Consider the following 15,228-nt stretch of genomic DNA (forward strand, 5'->3'; position numbering starts at 1 on the left):
CGGAGAACTGGGTTTGATTCCCCACTTCTCCACATGAGCGGCGGAGGCTAATCTGGTGAACTGGGTTGGTTTCCCCTCTCCTACGCATGAAGCCAGCTGGGTAACCTTGGGCTAGTCACACTCAGCCCCACCTACCTCACAGGGTGTCTGTTGTGGGGAGGGGAAGGGAAGGCGATTGTACGCCGGTTTGAGTTGTCCTTAAGTGGTAGAGAAAGTCGGCATATAAAAACCAACTCTTCTTCTTTACCTGGGCTGTTTGAATATAGACTATTGTTTGGCCCAACCCTATGATTTCAGGAACCAGCTCTGATAGTTCCCTATGGCTTTATCTGCTGGTGGGTAGGCACTGCATTCTGGGGCTTTGAATAGGCCAGTAATTGCCTCCCCATTTTTCCAACTCTCATGCTGTGGAATCTTCCATTCCAGAACAATGACCTTTAAAAAGAGGTCTTGCCGAAACCCATCTCTGACAGGACTGCGTACCGCATTTGCTTTTGTGAAAGTTAATGGGACCGAGAATGAGAGAGGTTCATTTCTATTACAGTAATGAGTGGAAAGTCTCCAATCGCAGTGGGAAGCGACAGCACGTGCGTTCATTCTGTGGGCTTTTTGGAGTCCACTGTGGAGGCCGCATGGGGCTCCCCTGCGGAGATGAATGGCAGGCCGGAGTGGGGGGAAAAACATTTTAAAAAACAACCAAAAATTATTCCGCTCCTGTGACAGAGAAAAGCATTACAAAATATGTGAAGTCAAAAATGCTGAGGCGGAATCACTCAGGCACTGGTCATTTTGAAAGTGTGTGTGTGTGGGTCATCCAAGGCAAATGAAGCAGAGGGCATCCAAGAAGGGTTGGAAGGACATGAGATCTTAGCTGTTTGCAGAACATCCCGCTTGGCTGTGGTCAATTCAGACGGGTAGGGTTTCAATTTCACATTGTTATTTTAAGATGACAGTTGTCGCTTGTGGTGTTGCTTTTAGTCAAACCACCTCGCTTTCTGCCTTGGGATAGTTTCATGTTCCCAGGTGACTACCGTCAATGGTTTACCATGTGCCTGCTTCTTGTAATTTACTTTCACACATGCTGAATAATGCGCTTTCAATCCACTTTCAATGCACTTTAACGATCGTTTGCAAGTGGATTTTTGCCATCTCACACAGTAAAATCCAGCTTCGAAGTGCATTGAAAGTGGATCAAAAGTGCATTTTTCAGCGTGTGTGAAATATAGAGAGTTAACAAGTTAGTTCCAAAGCTGAGTTTCTGTTAGCAGAAGGTGCTTCCGCCAGCGCAACAGAGGTTTGCTGCTTCCCTTCTCCCATGGCAGCCCGCTGAGCTCCCTGAAGTGGTCTGCCACCCTCCGAGAGAGAATCCATGGCTTGGAGTGGGGCTGGGAGTGTGGTGGTGAAGGGTTCCATTCCACTTATGAAAAAGGCTTCTGTTAACAGGCATTTCTGTCTGGATCCAGGCCATAGCCTAGGGCCATAGGATGAAGTTATTTTGGTCACACATCTGCTATCAGGTGCCATTCTAGTGATCATAAGCGGGGATCATAACTTGCCACACCGTATTGTTGGATACTGCAAGGTTCCCATTTGGCTCTATTATACATCCTGTTCCGAGATCAGAAGCATAGTATATTACAGCATTTACTCACCCACTAGGTCATTGTGAAGGAGGATTGTGTTTTTACAACTTCAGCTAAGACCCAAATCTACCCAAATTCGCTTGTGATAGTTTTCAGTTCTGAAGGTTCTCACTGGACTGATCCGTACAGTTTGATGTTCTTACAAAGCAAAAAAAGAGAGTGTTTATCACCACCATCTGCTGTGCTTTAAAGTTGAAGGTTGAGCTAATGCCTCCTGCTGATTAAGCTTTGCTGAGGTGTTTGCGTTAACCGTGTGGGCGAGGAAATTGCTAAATGAAACACCTTTTTCTGGTTGGAGAAGGCAGGAGTCGGATGGGAGCCAGATTGGGGATTGGGGGTAGGAAATTAAGACTGTAGGGGCAAAAGTAAAATAGAAGAAGTACTAGGGAGCAGAATTTTGCAGGGGGCTGTAAATTGAGGATATGTTCGTTCTATAGTGCATGGTGCTCCTGGGAATCATGATCTCCAGATTTCAATTCATGTAGTTATGCGAGTACCATAAAAATGGTGAAAACACACATTCTTCTAAGTCCTAAGTATCCTAAACAATGTTATATTAGGATGGGATACTATCTCATTAATTTTGTTAGGGTCTTTTGCCATCAAGTCAGAGCTGACTTATGGCAATCCCATAGGGTTTTCAAGGCAAGAGATGTTAGGAGGTGGTTTGCCATGGCCTGCCTCTGTGTCATGCCCCTGGTATTCCTTGGAGGTCTCCCATCCAACTATTAGCCGGGGTCAGGGCTGAGAGTGTGAGACTGGCCCAAGGTCACCCAGCAAGCTTCCATGGCGTGAGTGGGGGTTTTGAACGTGGATTTCCAAGGTCCTAGTCTGACACCATAACCACTACACCACACTGGCTCTTTACAAACCATCTAGTTCTGATCAAATTCTTTAAAACAACAAAAACAAGTTACATCATTTAAAATTCCTCTATTACCTGGGTTTTCAGCGTTTGGCACTTCTTCCCCATTGTCCCTTGACATATCATGAAGAAATATCTTTGTAAAGGCTTGGTCCTTCGTGGCTTGATCACAGAAGAAGTCAAGAGAGAAGGAAATCTAAGACAGAGTAACAATAAGAGTGCATCTCTCATCTCCTGAGATTTTATAACATCCCCTTGAGAGTTCATTCCTCTCTGAAATCAATCCTAATTTTCCTGCTACTAGAGGAAGAGATACAACCTAGCCTTATAGCTCCAAGAGGAAGAGATACGACCTAGCCTTGTAGCTCTCTTTCAGGTGTGACAATCTAGTAGAAATGTTATACGGTAAACCTTTTGTCTCACTTCAGCTAGAGCCATTTGCATGTCTAATCACTGGAGTGAACGGTACTTGGGGGACTGATGATTCATCCTCTGTACATTTCCTCTTTGCCAGCTACAAACTTGCAGCCGAGCTTCAGTATATGGACAGAGTGCAGCCCCAATAACCAAAATATCGGTGAGCTCTTTAGGGTGGAAGGCATTTCTTCATAGCTAGCTTCTAGCTCTCGTGGCTGTGAACAGAGTCTTGAGACAAGGGTGGAGGGAAGCAAAGAGACTTAATGGTGCAGTCCTAGGCAGAGTTACACCCTTCTAAATCCATCGAACTCAATGGGCTTAGAGGGGTATAACCCTGCCTAGAACTACACTGAATACTTTGATGCGGGATGGTTATTTTTTTTTCTTTTCTGCTAAGGTGTACACACCCTGACTTGGATAGCCCCAGGCTAGCCCAATCTCATCATATCTCAGAAGTTAAGAAGGGTTGGCCCTGGCTAGTATTTGGGAGTCAACCAAGGTATACCAGGGAGTCAACCAAGGTATACCGGGGCTGCTACGCAGAGGCAGGCAATGGCAAACCACCTCTGAATGTCTCTTGCCTTGAAAAAAAACCCTGTGGGGTTGCCATAAATTGGCTGCGACTTGACGCCCACTCCAAAAGGTATGCACAGTCCTAGATATGGGGCACTTAGTTTTTACAGGAAGGAGGGAAGGGCTCCAAGCTGCATCTGGCAGAAAGGGTGTCAGCCACGGAAATCCTGCAGGGGTGGATTTTTAATTATAGTGAGGAGGGGAAGGTGGGAGCTGCTCTGCCCATGGGTTTTGCAATTGTTAGCTTCCTTTTGAAGTTTAATTTTCTCGTGCATAAAGTGCTGCTTAGATCAGACTTGAAACATGATCAATGCAACTGGCAAGTGTTTACTTCGTGATTATGGAGCAATTAAATTCCAACTCAATACAGTTTAGGCATCAAACAGCTGCGTGCTCATTCCTAAAGTGCCTGCCGGATTACTCACCGCCGCACCCAGACTGCCGTTTGCAGCCTCAGCACCAATTAGAGGCAAAGAAACATAACATAATCGATTTTCTTGGGTCTCGCCCCTAGATCCATTCTTGCTAGAGTCTTGGACAGGGTGCCACTCGTTGGTATAATTTTTGGATTGCTAAACGCCTATAATACAAAGCTAAGCTGTTGACACAGTAACTGGTCAAGGGTTTGTTTTGATCCTTCAAGGAGGAAGCTGACAGAGCCCTGAAGGCTTTTATGGAGGATAGGTATACCAAGGAAATACCTAAGTGAGTCCCAGAGGAGGTTATTGTATCTTGTGGGTATTCGTGCTAACCTTTTCCAGCAAACAATGTTGTATTCTTCCAGTTGTAGATAAATAAAACAGGTCTATCTTTTGTGGGATTAAATGACCTTACTTCCCTTCCATTTTGTTGCTCTAAAAGAAGTTGTGGTCTTTCCATATTTCCTCATGAGTAAAGGAGGAAGGAGATGGTGCAGAGTGGTAAGCTGCAGTACTGCAGTCCAAACTCTGCTCATGACCTGAGTTCGATCCCAACGGAAGTTGGTTTCAGGTAGCCGGCTCGAGGTTGACTCAGCCTTCCATCCTTCCGAGGTCGGTGAAATGAGTACACAGCTTGCTGGGGGTAAAGGGAAGATGACTGGGGAAGGCACTGGCAAACCACCCCACAAACAAAGTCTGCCTAGAAAACGTCGGGATGTGACGTCACCCCATGGGGTCAGGAATGATCCGGTGCTTGCACAGGGGACCTTTACCTTACCTAAAGGAAGAAGGAGATGATTACATTTGGAAATGATTTTAAGGGACTTACGGTCAGAATGAATTGCTTTAATCTACAACACTCTCTGTCATTTTCATTCATGGATGATGCTAGGGATTGCCAGGTCAACCCCCCCCCCACACAGATTTCAAGAGTGAGGGAGAGGGATGGGGAAGCCAGCGATGTTGGATCGTTTCACAGCTGCCCTCAGTTATAGGCCTGGCGGAATAGCTCTGTTTTACAGGCCCTGCGGAGCTCCTTAAGATCCTGCAGGGCCCTGATGTCCCAGGAAGACTATTCCACCAGGCCGGGGTCAGGGCTGAAAAAGCCCTGGCCCTTGTCGAGGACAGCCGCACATTCTTTGGGCCGGGGACCACCAGCAGATTACTGTTAGTAGAGTGTAAGGCTCTTTGGGGGGCATGCCAGGAGAGGCGGTCCTGCAGGCATGATGGTCCCAGATCATGTAAGGCTTTAAAAGTCAAAACTAGCACCTTGAACCTGATCCGATGCTCCAGCTGGAGCCAGTGCAGTTGTTTTAGCACTGGTGTTATATGGTCCCACGGCGAAGACTCCGTAAGGAGCCTCACCATGGTATTTTGTACCAGTATATATATATATATATATATATATCGATAGATAGATAGATAGTGTGTGTGTATATATTTATATATTTTTTTCTTTTATATATATATATATATATATATATATATATATATATATATATATATATATATATATATATAAGAAAAAAACATAAACATAAGCAAGGTAAAACAACCATCTGAAGCATTATTATTAGAATCCCTGTTATAGTTACTGTGTGTGTGTTAAGTGCCGTCAAGTCGCTTCCGACTCCTGGCGACCCTATGAATCAAAGTCCTCCAAAATGTCCTGTCCTTGACAGCCTTGCTCAGGTCTTGCAAATTGAGGACTGTGGCTTCCTTTATTGAGTCAATCCATCTCTTGTTGGGTCTTCCTCTTTTCCTGTTGCCCTCAACTTTTCCTAGCATGACCGTCTTTTCTAGTGACTCTCTTGCCTTCTCATAATGTGTCCAAAGTACAACAGCTTCAGTTTAGTCATTATATTTACTACTTGGATATATTATATCAATATTAAACATTATTATTAAACATTATTACTAAACAGAAATATAAATTCCACTATTTTATACCAATTACTGTATTAGACTTTATATACCATATCATGTTATTATTTTTTAAAAACAGTTCTACCTTTCTGCATCTATATTTGTACCTAACTATAACAAGAAGCTGTCGTTACATTGAAAAAAAATTATAGCTCTCATGTGTTGCTTCTACTTCTGTATTCATTCTGCATCTTGATCACACTGTGTAAGCACAGAATTTGGTCCTAGTGAGAGCAGCGTAACAGAGTCGCTAAGAGAATTTGGGAGATCACGGATTCAACTCTCGTCTCTGCTACTAAATCACTAGGTGGTCTTAGGCAAGTAACTCCCATATGCAAAATGGAGATAATGGACTACCTTACAGAGCTATAAAGGAATGAAAAACACTTCAAACATTACAAGTGCTACATAAATGCTAAACATTAGTTGGTAAATTCAGCACTCTGAGCATTTTTTCCCCTTTCTTTAGCAAATTGCTAGTGCTTACATCAGGGAAGGTTGCTTAAAAGCATGTGGACAGTGGCTGTTGAAATGTTAAAATCCAGAAGTTGGGCTGAGCAAGGCATTCAGTAGATGGAGGGCTAGCCTGGCGCTTTGCCTCCTAGGTGACTAGGAAGCAAAGTACCTTGTGCCTATTGAATTTGTGCTTAATTTGGATAATGTATACAAGCTACACAATCCGGCTTTTCTTGGTACAGAATCTGAATTACTTTAGTGCAGAATTCTGCATAGCATAGCAGATAGCTGTCCTTGCAGGTGACAAGCCAATAAAATAGGAATAGGCTGGAAAAATGTTCTAGTAGGGGCTGTAACGTTCAGCACTAACTGCTGAAAAGTGCATTATGTCCTCCCTTTGGGGGAGGGGCTGTGGCTCAGTGGTAGAGCATCTGTTTGGCATGCAGCAGGTCCCAGGTTCAATCCCTGGCATCTCCAGTTAAAGGAACTAGGCAAGTAGGTGGTATGAAAGACCATGGAGAGCAGCTGCCAGTCTTAGACAATACTGACTTTGATGGACCAAGGGTCTGATTCAGTATAAGGCAGCTTCATGTGTTCATGTGTGTTCATATTTTCTTGGGGAAAGCCTTGGCTGTGGCACTCAACCTTGTTTTGAATGGAATCCTTGCAAGATAAGGACTGCAGAAACATTGGGGGAAGGTACTGTGGTCCAAGGCTTCACTGGGAGGTTGCCTCTCCCTCTCAGGAAGACCATGGCAAGGAATGAACAACGACTGTGAATTTGAAGAAGAAGAGTTGATTTTTATACCCCACTTTTCTCTGCATTTAAGGCAAGGGTGGGGAACCTTTTTCCCGCCAAGGGCCATTTGGATATTTATAACATCATTCGTGGGCCATACAAAATTATCAACTTAAAAATTAGCCAACCAAGCCCCAAGCAGACAACCTCTCGCGCGGGCAAGCAGACAGGCATCCAATTAGTGGTGCACTTGCCCACCTGGTGGCACAGGATGGTCGGTTGCACCAGCCGGGCGTAGCCGTCCAGCCGCACACCGGAGTTGCTCCTGCTCCGCATGGTCGGGGACGGATTCTACAGCCGGCTCCTGCTACCTCCGCCTGCAGGGACGAAATGAGGACACATTGGCTAAAAACAACCCCCGCCCGCGCATTCCGGCCCTGCCACCTTTAACCCCTCCATTGTCGCCACTTCTGCCCCCAGCCCTCTTATAGTACAGAGGAAATACGTTTCTCCATGGCCTAGGTGGAAAAGGGTTAATACAGTTTCTTGGGAGCTCCATAGCTAACAACTCTTCTGCAAGGGGAAAAAAGGTTCCTTTTCTCGGCAAAAAAACCTCACATCTACCTTGAATAGAGGCTATTCCTGTCTGCGGGAGGGGTGGATCGCCAGTCTTAGATCCTTCTGAGCTAGAGATCTGCCAGGACCCACGAAAGGCCAGACCAAATGATTTCGCGGGCCTTAAATGGTCCTCGGGCCTGACGTTCCCCACCCCTGATTTAAGGAGTCTCAAAGCAGTTTACAACCACGTATGTATCTTGGAATGCCAAGTACTGAATTACCATTTTGTAGGACATTCCGAAATCTGTACCATGGCCTGCACATTCTAAATCCCTAGAAGACAGGCCTGGGGAAGCAAGTTAACCCACTTCCTTGGCCAACATTAAATTAACGTGCATTTTTTTTAAAAGCTTTAAAAATCTAGTTTCAGCGAAATTTCTGCTTTGCTAGCATTATACTGTTTGCAAAATTCTATCCTCACTTCTCTTCCTTATTGAGGTCACAGGTACAAAGAAGGGATTTTTCTTTCTCAGCAGCAAGCCTGCAATCTTAGCCTCTCTGTGGACCTGCTAAATGCCTGGTTTTCAAAATTTTACAAATTGCTGTGGTGGGGGATACCTCAAAAAAAGCCAGAAGTTGGTCTATCATATCCAGATAGAAAGCCTTGGGTTTCCCAGTGCCAAAGGCATCGTGAATGTTTGGGCTGGGATTAGCCCTGGTACTGAGATGGAAGTGGTCCTGTTGTACTCCAGGGTAGAAACCTCAGGCCCTTAGGCCAAATCTTTCACATTTTTATTCCACCCTTCCTCCAAGGAGGTCAGAGTAATGTGAATCTTTTTCTCTTCCTCATTTTATCTGTGCAACAGCCTTAGAATCATAGAATCATAGAGTTGGAAGGGACCACCAGGGTCTTCTAGTCCAACCTCCTGCACAATGCAGGAAACTCACAACTACCTCCCCCTACACCCCCAGTGACCCCCCACTCCATGTCCAGAAGATGGCCAAGATGTCTTCCCTCTCATCATCTGCCTAAAGTTATAGAATCAGCATTGCTGACAGATGGCTATCCAACCTCTTCTTAAAAACCTCCAGAAAAGGAGCCTGTTCCACTGAGGAACCGCTCTAACAGTTAGAAAATTCTTCCTAATGTCTAGATGGAAACTCTTTTGATTTAATTTCAACCTGTTGGTTCTGGTTCAAACTTCTGGGGCAACAGAAAACAACTCGGCACCCTCCTCTATATGACAGCCCTTCAAGTACTTGAAGATGGTTATCATATCCCCTCTCAGACTTCTCTTCAGCTAAACATACCCAGCTCCTTCAACCTTTCCTCATAGGACTTGGAGTCCAGACCCCTCCCCATCTTTGTTGCCCTCCTCTCCCTCCTTGTCTGGTAGATTAGGCTAAGAGGGAGAGATGGGCCCCTGGTCACCCAACAAGCTTCATGGCGTTGTAGGGAATTGAACCCCGTCTCCCAGGTCCAAACACTTTAACTACTACATCACACTAGCTCTCCCAGCTTCTTCTCTTTTCAGTCTTTCCTTCTCTGAATCCAGCGTGGTGTAGCGGTAAGAGTAGTGGACTCTAATCTGGAAAACCGGGTTTGATTCCCTGCTCTCCCACAGGAAGCCTGCTGGGTGACCTTGGGCCAGCCACATTTCTCTTTGAACATGGAGGCATGTAGACATGCGTCCCTTGTGAATCTGTACTGTGGTGTCCAGCAAGTTTATTTCTTGTTCAGAGAAATTAACAGTTAGATTGATGGTGGGGTGGAAGTTGTTGAAAGCATGGTGAAATCTTTTGAGGGCTTCTTTGCCATGAGTACAGACAAAGAAAATGTCATCAATGAATCTCAAGTAAAGGAGAGGTGCCAATGGGTAGGAGTTCAGAAAACACTGTTCTAGATTCGCCATTAAAATGTTGGCATACTGTGGAGCCATGTGGGTGCCCATGGCTGTGCCCCTGATTTGAAGGTGTAACTCCTCACCAAACCTGAAGTAGTTGTAGGTGAGAACAAACCTGCAGAGTGGCAAGATCCTTTGTTCAGGCCATAGGAACAGGTCTTTTAAGGCAGTGTATAAATTCTTAATAAACACACAAATACATCTTGCAAACAGGAATAAAGGCCCAAAGAATCATGGAAATTGTAATATGATACAACAGGAAGGTAGGACAGGACTGTGCTTCAGTTGCCATTGTAACTGAGCCTCTCATGTGGGCACTGGTTGGGGGGTTTGAGCACCTCAGCCCCCCATAGTTTATGCCTATGACAGTTGCCAACCACCAGTTGGTGGCTGGAGATCTCCCTCTATTGCAACTGATCTCCAGCTGATAGAGATCGGTTCGCCTGGAGAACATGGCTGCTTTGGCAATTGGACTAATTGGCATTGAAGTCCCTCACCTCTCCAAACCCTGCCCTCCCCAAGCTCCACCCCCAAAATCTCCAGGTATTTTCCAGTTTGGAGCTGGCAACCCTACTACACACGCAAGAGAATGAAGAGGGAAAACCCTCAGATGGTGGAATGGGCAGTACTTTTGGACTACGTGTGGTCACTATATAAAGAATAAACTCCTCACATATAGAAAGTAAATTAACAGACAACAGACTGAGTCTACCCACAGTTTCCCCCAATGTTTCACTTACAGATAATATTTTTTAGATGTAGGCAAACATTTAAAAATGTGGCACTGGTACAATCCATGCTTCTGAGTCAGGACTCTACTACATCGTTCTGTTGCATGTGCAGACCAGCATCCCTACTATTATTATTATTATTATTATTACTATTATTATTATTAGTAGTAGTAGTAGTAATAAAACTAGCTGTTGGGTGGGATTTTTTGGCTCAGTCCCCCAAAGTTTGGTTCCTTGCAGACTCATCTCAAGACCAGTGGCAGACGTCTTCCTCTTCCTTGCCCTCAGGTGACACAAAGGCTTTGTGCACAAATGGAGAAGATTTTGAGCTGAAGAAAATAACTTCCAGTAGCAGCTGGAATTACATTCTGTCATACTTTCTCAACAGTTAAGCTCTCTCTGAGCTTTTTTGCCGGGAAAGAGAAGACGCAGAGACAAAACAGGGTTCAAATGGAGTCGGGCTGTGTTAAGAATGGCACCTCCGATTCTGGAAGATTCACCTTGACCAGATATTTGTTTGTGTTTCATGGGCCGCTCTCTGTGAGAGCCTCAGGCTGAGAGACGCAGAAAGAACAAATTTATGGCTTCGAGTTTTATCCTGCTTCACCCTTTCCCACTCTGTTGCTTTGTTAACATCTTTGACATATTTACAGGATGCTGTTGGAATTGAATTGGCAGGAGTAAGCTATTATCACCTGCTCTTATTTCTGCATAGTTGGGTGCTCACCCTTGGAGATAAAATACTGGATTCGATGGACTGTTGATCTGGCCTAATAAAAGCTGCTTTGGGTGTTTTTATGCCCCAATGATATGGGGAGAACGGAAGTCCCACAACAAGCTTGTAACATGCCCCTATCTCTCCCCAAATACCCATTTCCATAAGTTGTACAATAATTTTTTTTTAATTTTGGAAATGACATACTGGTAAATAGATCACATTATAGCATCTCATGCTAAGCCGCCTTGGATCCCTCAACATTGGTAATTTATGCCCATTCAACCTCCATTCCCTGATCAAAGTGGAATCTAGATTTATTTTCCACCAACTTCAATGCTCATTTTGTCCCCACTGCTTGGATACCAAGTAGTTCTGTTCCTGTGAATTCATGAAGCTGCCTTATGCTGAAGCAAACCATTGGTCCACGGTGCTCACTTCTATGTACTCTGGCTGACAGCAGCTCACCATGTTGTCAGACTGAGGTCTTTCACACCACCTACTATCTGCTGTTTTTAACAGGGGATGCTGGGGATTGAACTTGGGATCTTCTGTATGCCAAGCAGATGTTCTACCACTGAGCTACAGCCCCACTGTGTGTGTGTGTGTGTGTGTGTGTTTGCATGGATGTGACCCATATAAATTCTTGTCAAGAATGGAGGGAAATAGTTTAGCTAATTTCCTGTTCATTTTCAAGAGTGTTGTAATGCACCTCCTGTTTTGGCAGCCTTTGACACTGGTTGTCAATGTATTTGCATTATATGGATGCTGTTCAGGTCATTTTGTTCTCTTGGTTCCTACTGCTTTGTAGCTATATTGACCTTATTCTTTGCTGCTCAACCTTGTTTGCCAATAATTGCCCTGAAATCTGATCTTGTGTTGTGATGTAACCTCCTATGAGTGAGCAAATTCAGCAAAGAGCGGGGGGAGGGGGGGCTCTGGTGCCTGGATAGGTCACCTGGTGTCTTAGTAGAAGGTAGGGTGGCCAGGTCCCTCTTTGCCACCGATGGAAGGTTTTGGGGGCAGAGCCTGAGGAGGGCAGGGTTTGGGGAGGGAAGGGACTTCAATGCCATGGAGTCCAATTGCTGGCAGCCCTAGCTGGCAAAGCAATGTTTTTAATAAATCTGCACAGCCAATCAAATCTCCAATGGCCAGTCAAATTCAATTTTTCAAATTTCAAATACCTTTATTGGCATAGTACAATCTGCAGTATATAAAAGGATAAGAGTAAAATAAAATTAAAATAAATCATTCCTTAATGTTGTGATTCTACTTCCGACTAGATTCCCATCGGTTGACTACTATTGTCAGAAATTTTGCCACGTTTTTGGTTACTGTATCTCAGGATCCTTATCAGCTAATAGTTTGTAAAGTATTTTCGTATTATTTGGTGAGAAGTTCAAAACTATGGGTTTTATTAGGTTTCCTCTTGGGGAATCATAAAGATGGCAGTCCAAAAGAATATGAGACAGGGAGTCAGGACATCACCTTGGGGATGCACCACATTGGGGATCCCTGCTGTACGGGGTTGCCAGGACCCTCTTCGCTACCGGTGGGAGGTTTTTGGAGTGGAGCCTGAGGAGGGCGGGTTTGGGGAGAGGAGGGACTTCAATGCCATGGAGTCCAATTGCCAAAGTGGCCATTTTCTCCAGGTGATCTGATCTCTGTCGGCTGGAGATCAGTTATAATAGCAGGAGATCTCCAGCTAGTACCTGGAGGTTGGCCACCCTACTCTCAGAGTCATACTTGACAGAGATACAACAGTTTGACCACAGCACGCATGAAAGGACATGGGAATTTTGAAGGGAAAGGTGGATTGCAAGAAACTGGGAAATAAGAGGGGACAGCTCTTGTAGGGGTATCTTGTTATTGTGGGTCAAAGTCCTGGATCTCCAGATTTATCTGGATTGGGATTTCAAGGTCGATCCAACTGATTATTTGAGTGGAACACACTTCCCGTCTGTTGACTGAGACGCTTTTGCTGTGGTGGCTGCTGCTTTATTGCACCAATTTTGCAAAAAGAATGATTACAGATTGATTGTTGTCATCGTTTGTTGTGCTGTGTCGAGTGCAGGGGATGAAGAAATATCTGCTCTGATGGCACAGGCAAATTCTGAGTGCATCTAGCCATGATGGTTTTCAAAACTTCACCGCAAGCCGCGGACTTGTGAAGCAGCACTCTGCTGTTTTCCTCCATTCTCATTTTGTATTGATTTATCCAGGACGTTTTTAAAATCTCACTGTGACAGAGGCCCCAGCTGGGCCCGGGTGGCGGGGACACAACAAAGCCAGCGGGGAGCCCCAGGAGGTCAGTCAGGGGAGGAAGACCAGAGCTGGGCTGAAGCTGGTGAGGACCTAGTGGGAGGAGGGTTGCCAGGTCCCTCTTTGCCACCGGCGGGAGGTTTTGGGGGGCAGAGCCTGAGGAGAGCTGGGGTTGGGGAGGGACTTCAACGCCATAGAGTCCAATTGCCCAAGTGGCCATTTTCTCCAGGTGAACTGATCTTTACTGGTTGGATATCAGTTGTAATAGCAAGTAAATCCAGGGTTGGCACACAGAGGCAGGCAATGGCAAACCACTTCGGCTCGTCTCTTGCCTTGAAAGCTCCACCGAGTTGCCCCAAGTCAGTTGCAACTTGGCCGCTCTTACCACCACCAATTGTCCATAGTTTCAGGAGATCTGTGTTCCTAATGCACTGTAGCGAGACCAGGACTCCCACCCAAAGTGTCCCTTTTTGTTTCCCACCACCCCTCCAAGGGGCAGCGGGGGCGGGGGATGTCCCCAAAGTGGCACCGCACCAATGGTGCCGGTGTTGCAGCAACATCACACTGTCGGTGTGACAGCACCAATGGGTATTCGTGTTGTCATTCCCTCATCACTGCCTCTTCCCTCTCCTGCTGGTTGCCAAACAACGGTAAGTAAGATTCCACTGTGTAGTCTCATTAATAGGGTTACCAGGTCCCTCTTCACTACCAGTGGGAGGTTTTGGGGGCAGAGCCTGAGGAGGGTGGGGTTTGGGGAGGGACTTCAATGCCATAGAGACCAATTGCCAAAGCAGCCCTTTCCTCCAGGGGAACTGATCTCTATCGGCTGGAGATCAGTTGTAATAGCAGGAGATGAAGAATAAGAAGAAGAGTTGTTTTTTTATATGCCGACTTTCTCTACCGCTTAAGGAAGACACAAACCAGCTTACAATCACCTTCCCTTCCCCTCCCCACAACAGACACCCTGTAAGGTGGGTGGGGCTGAGAGAATGTGACTAGCCCAAGGTGTGACTAGCCCAGCTGGCTTCATGTGTAGGAGTGGGGAAACAAACCCCATTCACCAAAGTAGCCTCTGCCGCTCATTCCCCAGGAGGGGGGAATCAAACCCTGTTCTCCAGATCAGAGTCCACCACTCCAAACCACCGCTCTTAACCACTACACCATGTTGTAGCTAGAGATCTCCAGCTACTACCAGGAGGTTGGCAACCCTAAAGATCAGTGGCTCCTTGTTCCCAAAAAGCGTGCTCAGGATGGCCTGCTTTCTCAGCCTCGCTTCCCCAACCTGTAAACCGGGTATAATGTCCGTCTCTGAATCGTACGAGGGGAGACGAAGCGTATGTATTTCCCCATTGAAAATAGTCAATGAAGAGAGCTTGCGGCAGTGCAACGTGTTTGACATATAAGTATACTTTTTGTTGGATGGAATTCATGTTTTCCCTTCCTTTTGTGAGCCTCGCAAGCCTCATCTCGTCAGAACAGTGAAATTCTTTCTTACGCTTGGTTGCGCCGCCAGGCTTTTGTCAGCAAATCTTGGATATTCAAGTCTGCCTCGGGGACCAGGAGCTGAGAGATACGAATCGAAGTGGCAGAAAGACTGCTGCTGAGAAGCCAAGTTTTCCTTTCCCTGGGCACCCAGCGGACGGCTAACACTAATTCGGGCTGCCATCTGTTTCTCCCTCCTCTAAAAGGTCATGTTTACCACATCATGCAAAGGCAAGAGGAGTCTGGGGTTAAAGGGAAAGTAATTAAACCTAGCAGGAAAGACGACGTGGTTCTCTCCATCCTCTTCCTTCATGCCCTCCTGATGTTTTTCACACCCCATTGGTTCATAGAGGGGTCACAAGCTTGCAAGTCACAGTGGAATCACACTCGAAAACGCCAAGACAAGGAAGTGGCCGTTGCTGTATGCCCTCTGTCGTCTTCTCTTCTTTTTTTAAAATGCTTTTGCTTCAAAAAATTCATTTTGTACCATAACCCCCCCCCCCGGGTTCTGTGGCCTGCCTAAATGCAACAAGTATAT

General features: G+C 45.7%; 1 protein-coding gene across 1 annotated transcript in view; it reads left to right on the forward strand.

Annotated features, from left to right (window-relative positions):
• Positions 1-862: 862 nt before the first annotated feature.
• IQSEC3 (IQ motif and Sec7 domain ArfGEF 3) overlaps positions 863-15,228 on the forward strand; it is a 100,394-nt gene continuing 86,028 nt past the window's right edge. Inside the window, exon 1 of the mRNA XM_056846721.1 lies at positions 863-914. The gene's annotated coding sequence lies outside the window, so the exon portion shown is untranslated. The remainder of the gene's footprint in view (positions 915-15,228) is intronic.

Source organism: Euleptes europaea, chromosome 3 (genome assembly GCF_029931775.1).
Source record: "Euleptes europaea isolate rEulEur1 chromosome 3, rEulEur1.hap1, whole genome shotgun sequence".
Lineage (NCBI taxonomy): Eukaryota > Metazoa > Chordata > Lepidosauria > Squamata > Sphaerodactylidae > Euleptes > Euleptes europaea.